Raw genomic sequence first — 8,637 nt, 5'->3', positions numbered from 1 at the left:
TGGTTAAATAATCCGAAGATAATCCCCTTGTTAAATGGACTTTAATCCGATTAGGCTGAGTCTAATTAAATAATCGACGGTTTTATCAAATTTAACAACAAAAAGCGGAAAATATTCTAGTTGAGTTTATTAAACATAATTCAATTAAATTGTAGATGGAGGGGCTTATCGAATGCGGTTTACCTTCAAAAAACAGAATACGTAAAAATTCGAGAAGTCAGAAGTGGCAGATTTCGTAATTTTTGCAAATTTTTCCATTAACATTGAACGTAACGTAAAACATCGTCAACGAGAAATCCGCCGATCACGGTCCGGTGACGACGGCAGCACTGTTGGCTCAGCCAGAAAGCCGTTCGGTTTCTAAGAAGAATATTTCCAAACCTGCCGGTGGTACAAAACGCCGGTCTCGACACTGTCACGTCACTGATGTGTGTGAATCGGCCTTTATACTTTATGACTGGATTCGGTTGGACTCTTTGGAAGGTAGCAGAATCGGGCTTGCTTGCTTGCTTTTATGTAAGACATTTAACAATAGAATTGACTCCGCAGAGATCTTGTCGTGCATCAGTATAAAGATCGATTCACACACATCAGTGACGTGACGGCCCTTATTCCCTGCCACTGTGATCATACAGGGCTCTCTACTCACATTGGCCGGTATTTCATCCGCAGTGGACTTGAGTGGCCCAAATAGCAATGTTTTCAGATGATGAACTTTTGATTATCGCACAGATTTTGAATAAAGAGGAACCACAACACGAAAACGGATGAAGTGGATCCATCAAGCATGGACCAAGAGAGAGTCAGAAGAAAGACACTTCAGAAAGCATTAGTGGACGATGGAACAAAATTTTGCTTGCTATAAGACTGAAACTTCTTAATACAATAAGAAATGCACTACACTCACGTATTAATTATGTTACTTCCCAAGTGGATTCGAGGAGTGAAAGTCGAACACAAAATTTACATTCACAGGGAGGGAACACGACAGATGCATTTCGTAGACGAGAAAAATTTCAATTCTGATGCTGGATCTCTTCCTTATTATCAAACACTCATTTTTTCTATTTTTATCTATAGAGTATTATTGAATTCTGAGTCCATGTATTTTGAATTTGCCTGATCAAACAACACAGGATTATTTCGCACCGACTCAATGAGTTTTTCGTCATTCACGTTTTACGGCCGTGAAAACTGTAAAATAGCGTCAACAAGAAATTCGACGATCACGGTCCTGTGACTACGGCAGCACGGTCGCGCGCCGGGCGAGTGTGAAAAAAGCCGTTTGGTTTCCGAAAAGAATATTTTAAAACTCGCAAAAGCTCTTACGAACGTCCTACCTCCTTGATCTTCACTAATCTCTTGGTACTCATCCTACCTCAGGATGAGAAGTCCTAATACCAAGCTATAATCTTCCAATATCATTCTTGCCTAACTTTCTAACTTTTACTTCTAAGATCAATTTACCTAGCCTAAGGTAACCTCTAACAACAGTTCTTGTCTCAAGAGCTCCCATAATTGCCTTACCGTCTTGGCGTTTTGTTTTATCTGTGCCTAAGCCTTGTTCGGCTATTTACAGTTTTTGTCTGATGTTTATGGTCCTTCCTTTGGTTGATCTATGATTTGGGTACAACAATGTATCGCACTGAATCTGTCACTGTTCAGCGAATACCATAGTGCCCTCTTGAATTTGGGTGTCCATGTCCCCAAGGTCTATGTCCAGCTTGCTCTGAACAGTTGGGTTTTTATGGACAGTACTGGTGTCCGCTGTGTCCCCATGATCTGTGGCACACCAGGCACTAGCTATGGCTCTTGCATGGGCCTCGCATTGTTGGGACCCTGCGTGATCTTGTTGTTCTTACCTGCCTGTTGGCAGTGGACACATCTGGTGGTTTCGCGCTTGCATTTTCGCGTATCATGGGCGCCAGCGCAAATGCCGTAGACCGGATCTTTCTTTGGACATGTCCTCGCTACATGACCATACCGCTGACACTTGTAACAGCGGGTGACGCCTGTATAGTCCCTAACGGTGCAGGACTGATAGTCAAGATAGGCCTTCCCTCGTGAAGTTGCAGCCTTCCACGTATACGGGTCAACTTCTATCACCCACGATACGTAGGGAGGCTCTTGCCTAGTGCCGGCACCATATCGTAGGGTGAAGTGTGGTCTAATGTTCGACTTTTCCCAGATCCCGTTCAGGTTATTATTTGAGGTTAGCTGCTCCGGCTTATAGTCTTTAGGTACTCGCAACAGTATCCGTGGATTTCTCTTCCCAGCTGTTCGTACGCTGAGGCCTGCTTGACTAGATTTGTCTAGATGGCTTGCCTGTCAGCTTGACTTTCTTTAACAGCTAGGCCTCCTTTCGCTGTTATTCCAATATCGTCGATGCGAACCAGCCGAGGGTTAATGATCTGTTTAGCCCTCTTGAGAAGCTCATGCGGGTCTATCTTCTCCTGGGAGTCGATGAAAACCAGGTTCATCTCACTTTCCGCAGCTTCTCGAGCTATGTGTACAATTTTGTCTATGTTATTAGTATAGTTGCTTAATTTATCTACCAACTGGGTTTTTGAGGTTGTGTTATTACTGTTCTGATTTAGTTGCTTGGTTTTCTTTTTCACAACAGTAGTCCACGAGATCGGTTGTTTTTCTGAGTTGTCAATTGCCGGGGGAGAGGTGCCTGGAGGATTAGGGTTTTGGTATCTTGTTGGCTGTGACTGTTTGATGTTTCCTGTTATGTTTTCGATTGCTGGTGTCAGTGCTTTAGTGAGTGCTTCCACTAAATTGTTCGTGTCCATTTGGTTTTCTGCTTTCCCTTTCTCGAAGGTGCTTTCTATGGTTAGATCATGCAGAATGTTAACTAATTGATCAGTTAACTCTAGGATATATGCAGCAGCCAGTTTAGGACATTTTTTTAGCTGTTTTGGGCAATTTGCTCTCTAATTTGATTTGCCGTTTTGTGATTTGTGTCTAATTTTTCAGAGAGGTGGACATTTCCTTGGATGGGTTCTGTTTTCTTTATTTTAATTTGTGTTTTATGGACTGGATCACTGGAGATACATGTACCCGATAAAGACGTGACATCTTTTTGTACTCTTTTTGTTTTAATTTGCTTATTGTGTGCGTCCTTTGGAGTGGCCGTGGTATTCAAATTAACATTTGTTGTACCACCATTCCAAGGTGGACGAGTTTTCCCGGGTGGGGCCCTGGTTCATTTATCTTCTTAGAATGTTTTAAATATTATAAGTATTATAAATAATTTAAAACAAATCAAATTACGCACTGATTTAATGCCAGCTGGTAGAGGGATAAAGGGAAAGAGGGAAAAGGGAAACAGGGGAAAAAGGGATTTTCCCGTTTATAAAAAAATAGATCAGCTGAGAGGGAAAAAGGGAAAATTTCCCTCAATCCACGATGACTAAACGCACCATCTGGGAGGGAAATAGAACAAGGGAAAAAATAATAAGGTGGGAAAAATTCCTTCTCTACTCGGTTGCTAGGAGATTTGTCGTTAAAAACAAACCGAATAGAGACTCAAAATTTCAAATACAAATACAAATATAGCAAGGACGTACCTGAAAACTTCTTCTTGTGCAATGCACAATCTCGAAGACGAATAATTTCACCCCGCTCACAAGGTGAAAATATTCCATCAAACTATACTTAAAAAACCGGTCTAATGAAGAGCTACAATTCAGCGTGCGTACTCGGCATACTACTATGATTGCCTGACCGTCTTGGCCTTTTATGTACTGCACCTAATACGTATTCGGCTCTTTAGTTTGGTGGCTGATTTTAATTATATGTTTTTCTGCTTTTTGATTTTAGACGGAAGCTTTTCTGTATATATGACGGTCGCATCTCTCTCACTCCTGGCGAGCTCTTAGTTAGTATCCAGGATGGGCCTCGCGGAGGCGGCTCGCTCGGGATATCAGGAGGACAAGGAATAGGCCTTGTTGTAGTTTTACCTGTTTGTTGTTTCTATCTCAGTCTTTGCAAAAAGGTTCTGGTTTATTTTTTAGGCTGGCCATCCTTTCTGTCTCATGATGGCTTTCCAAAATTTCTCCATGGCCATGTACCCGGCTGGGCTGGATATCACACGGCGCACGGAGTCCATGGTAGCCTCATCAACGTCGACTTCGTACATCCATCTCGTCCGTGGAACTGTGTACCTTTCACACGCTAAGACCACATGTTCCACCGTCTCCGGCACGCCGCATTCGCACAGTGGACTATCCTTCAGCCCAAAACCGTGAAGTTTGGCCGAGAAGTCCCCGTGCCCCGTCAGCAACTGGGACATGTAATGGTCCGTCTTCAAATGGGTCATGGCTATACGACTCTCGATACTAGGTCTTTTCTATGTGTGTGTCCCGCTTCTGGGCCCTTGATAGAGCTTTGCAGGTAACTTGGCTTGCTGTGCCTAGTGGTTGTGGCTCAAATCCCCCCACCGGAGCTTTGCGGCGCTGTGATAGCGCCCCCGGGATGGGCCGCGCGGAGGCGTCCGGCTGGGATGTGGGGGAAGAGCATGTGTGTCTAATATGTAGCTGTAGACATTATTATAGGCAATGCTGGTTATTTGGTGCTGGTTCTTTATGCAGGCCAGCCTTTTTGTTTCATTATTGCTTTCCAGTACTTCTGAGTTGCCTTATAATCAGTTGGACTGGCGATAATGGCTTGTAATGATCTTATTGTTTCTACTTCTTTATTTACTTCGTATGACCATCTCGTCCGGTGCGTGCAATATATTTCACAATATAGTGCGACATGCTCCACCGTTTCCTGCTCTCCGCATGAGCATAATGGTGTGGAACTCAGGCCGAATTTGTGCAGCTTGGCCATGAAGTCTCCATGTCCCGTCAGAAGTTGCGCCATGTAGTGGTCCACCTGTACATGCTTTGCTGCAATCCTCCTCGAGTAATGCCAACCCAGCGGCAGTGAGCCCCAGTTGCTCACAGCCAAAGGATTCTGCAGCCAGCCTACTCGTAATTTTCCCACGAGCCACTTTCGAGTGCAAACCCCATTTGTCAACCTTGTCCCCCTCTTCCACAAATCGTCGCCATTCTTTTCTCTTCGATCTTCGAAGCTCCTTTCGAAATGACTTTTTGGCATGTAAATATGCTCTCTTGAGGTCTTCTCTTTCTGTCATCTCGCGACTTCTCTGAAATAGGCGCTTCAAGCGCTGAGCTGCTGCTTTGCTTTCCGCAACTTCCCTGGTCCACCAGGCCGACCCAGAACGTGTCGACGTGTCACGACACATCCTATCCGGTCCCTCGGTCAACGCCTTTGTAAGAATGGCTACTTTGTTATCAATATCCTGAATATTGCTTTCCGCAGGCCACAAAAGGGTTTCTTCTTCTTGAGCTAAATCGCCATGGACCAAGTTTATCAGGTTTGTAACATTGACTCGATCTATCCGAATTCGCGGTTTTTGTTTCAGCCTTAGCCAAGCATGATCACTTGTCATGGCATCAATATTGATTTCAAATTGGTCCACTCGAGAATGTAGTACTGTAGACATAACCACGAGGTCGACTGCCGACTCACCTTGTGCAGCACTGTATGTGGTGACGAATCTACAGTAGTAGGAGGCCTGCGTCCTCAACGAAGTTAATAACGGCTTCACCTCGCCTATCTATTCGGGCGTCTCCCCACGCCGGATGATGGCTGTTGAAGTCACCTCCTATAATCACGCTCCTCAATCTGTGTCTCTACAGTAGACGCCGGATCCGAGAGATGTCCTCCTGAATATCTTGGCGTCTGTCACAATAAACCGATGCAATTATAATTTGCTCACCAGCCCGCTCGATGAGGCAACAGGCCACGTCTTCATTGTTTTCCTCCAAGTTAATGGACTTAATGTCTCGGTCTATGATGTAGATCGCTGCTCTAACTAGGACAGGATCCTTGCATCTGACTCTTGCCGTTGAGCCCATAGCCCTGTCAATGCCCCAATGCCACGGCTCCTGGACCAAAAGAATACCTACTTCTTGTTGTTGAGCTACTCGCTTCGCAACTGACAGTTTCCGAGCCGTGACAGTTGAGTTAAGCAATTTTTAAAACTTTTATTGTATCTCTACTTTGGACAATCATTGTGCTGCGTATATGTTCCCTGTTGATGTTTATCATTGTGCGTTTGGTATGGTGTTACCTTGTATATTGTTAGTGTCCATATCTACTAAGTTATGCTCAACTATTTTGCAGGGTTGATGTGCCGTTATTGTGTTGTCTGTGATGTCCGTGGTTTTTGTGTCATCTCCATAATCAGTAATGTGCCGTGCTCTAGTAAGAGCCTTAATATGAATTTGGCATAGTTTCGATCCTGCATAATGATTGTTATTGTTGAGACCTTAATTGTGGCAGTTCGCACATTTCACTTGTGACCTGTCGCAGCTTCTTGTGTCATGATTTGAAGCAAATATTCCACACGTAGGTTCTTTTTTCGGGCAGTTGGATGCAACATGTCCGTATGTCTGGCGGTATGTCTACAACACCAGTGTACTCTTTGACTACACAAGACTGATAGTCTAGACATACTTTGCCCCGGTTGATGGCGGATTTCCATGTTTGTGGATCTACCTCCACCACCCAGGACACAAATTGAGAATCTTGTCCTGTGCCAGCTTCATATCTTACAGTGAAAAGAGGTCTCACTGTGTTCTTCTTCCATATTCCCTCTGCGCTGTTGTTTGCAACAAGTTGTTCTGCAATTTGGGTAGGCGTGTGCTCTTTCGGTGTTCTGAGTATAAGTAATCTAGGGTGTCTCTTAGTGGCTATGCTAGCCGTGAGGCCAGCTTGTTGTAGTTGCTGATTAGTAAAAATTGCCTGTCTATCTGCAGCTGATTCCGTTTTAATAGCTATTCCTCCTTTGGCTGTAATTCTTATGTTGTCTACTCTAATTTTTGTTTCTCTAGGGTTGATAAGTTGTTTGACCTGTGTAAGGAGGTTTGTTGAGGTAATGTTTTCTTGTGGATCTATATATACTATTTTGTCAAAGTTATCTGTGTGTGTATAATGGCTCGACTTATCTACTAATGGGGTTTTCGTGATCGTAGTATTTTTGTTTAGGTTTTGTTGCCTGATTCTTGGAAGGTTCTTTTTTACAACAGTAGTCCAAGATGTTGGTTGTGTATCCGTGTTGTTTGCAGTTGACAGAGAAAAGGCAGCTGGGAGGTTGACGTTTTGCTTTCTTGTTGGGTGTATCTGTTCGATGTTTTCTGCTATGTTTTTGATGGCTGGGGTTAATGAGCGCGTCCACCATGTTGTTTGTGTTGATTTGGTTCGTTTCCAATTTTCCTTTCAGAGATGTATTTTCTATAGTTAGTTCGTGCAGGATGCCGATTAATTTATCAGTGAGTTCAATAATATATGACACTGCAGGTTTTGGGCATTTGTTGGCTGGCTCAATCATGTATTGTGCGATTTTTTCTCTTATATGATTAGCCATTGCATGTTTGGATTCTAGCGGTTGGGGGTGCTTAATGTTTACATAGTTTGGTTCGGTTTTTTTCTTTTTATCTGATTGTTATTACCTGTTTCATTAGAGCTGGAAGTATCAGATAAAAACGTGTCATCTTTCTCAACTCTTTCGGTCTTTATTCCTTGTTTGTGGGGAAAGCTTTTTATAGACTCAAAATTGAGATACAAATACAAATATAACAAGTTTTGTACCTGGAATTTTCTTGTCAGGCACTGCAATATCTTGAAGGCGAACAGTCGGCGAACGATTCTCACCAACTCGCTACCTGAAATTAGGCTTTTAACCCACGCAAAAATCGAGTCAAATGCAGAGCGACAATTCGACGTGCTTACTCGACGAGATCTGCCCCTAACCATAATTGTGTTCCCGAGTACTCATCGTCAACAAGACAAGAGGATCTTTAGCGTCCGCATCTAGCCTATTCGGCATTATTGGACGTTTTGATTCTCAAGATGAGAGCTGACGCACTTCTGCATACGACGAAATGGTGTTACCGCCGCAGCATTGGTAAGGGCCAGTACAACTACGCTCTCCGCTTGTCCATTCCGAATGGTCGTATGCCGCACGCGAGGAGCTAACAGGCCGAAATATATCGCCCCCCCCCGCGTACTCCCTAGATAGAGAAGGCTCTCTGAGTATAGAGGCTCCCCCAGCGTAGAAACTTCCGGGAACGCCTCGGCCGTGGAATTGCTAACCACCCTCTAGATGAGCACCGCCTACGTAAAGTCTCTTATCGAGTTCAGCATACACCTGTCACGCGCATTCGAGGGACGCTATAGGCTCAGCCTAGGTGGTCCGATCCTTCGCTTCCACAAGGGTACCACACCGGTCATACGCACAACAATGTAAAGCATACTCGAGTTCAAGACACCTACTCACTACCCGCTTCCATTCGCTTACTTAAGCATTCGACGGACTATAGCATGATCATTACGTCCTCAACGCTTACATGCTGTCGTCCGGTCACTGAGGTCCACAGCCTCTGTCTAAGTTCCCGCCAGGGGCGTCACCACTCACCACCACGAATCCATTCCCAGTGTAACTAGTGCCCCTAACCATAATTGCCTTACCGTCCTGATAACTCCCTGATCATCACTAATCTATTGTTAATCATCTTACCTCAGTATGAAAGAGATTTTCACAGTTCCGCCGTCCCAATTCTA

This window comes from Cimex lectularius, unplaced genomic scaffold (assembly GCF_000648675.2).
Source record: "Cimex lectularius strain Harlan isolate CLEC.00 unplaced genomic scaffold, Clec_2.1 scaffold10, whole genome shotgun sequence".
In the NCBI taxonomy this organism is placed as follows: Eukaryota; Metazoa; Arthropoda; class Insecta; order Hemiptera; family Cimicidae; genus Cimex; species Cimex lectularius.
Note: the sequence above shows the minus strand (reverse complement) of the source record.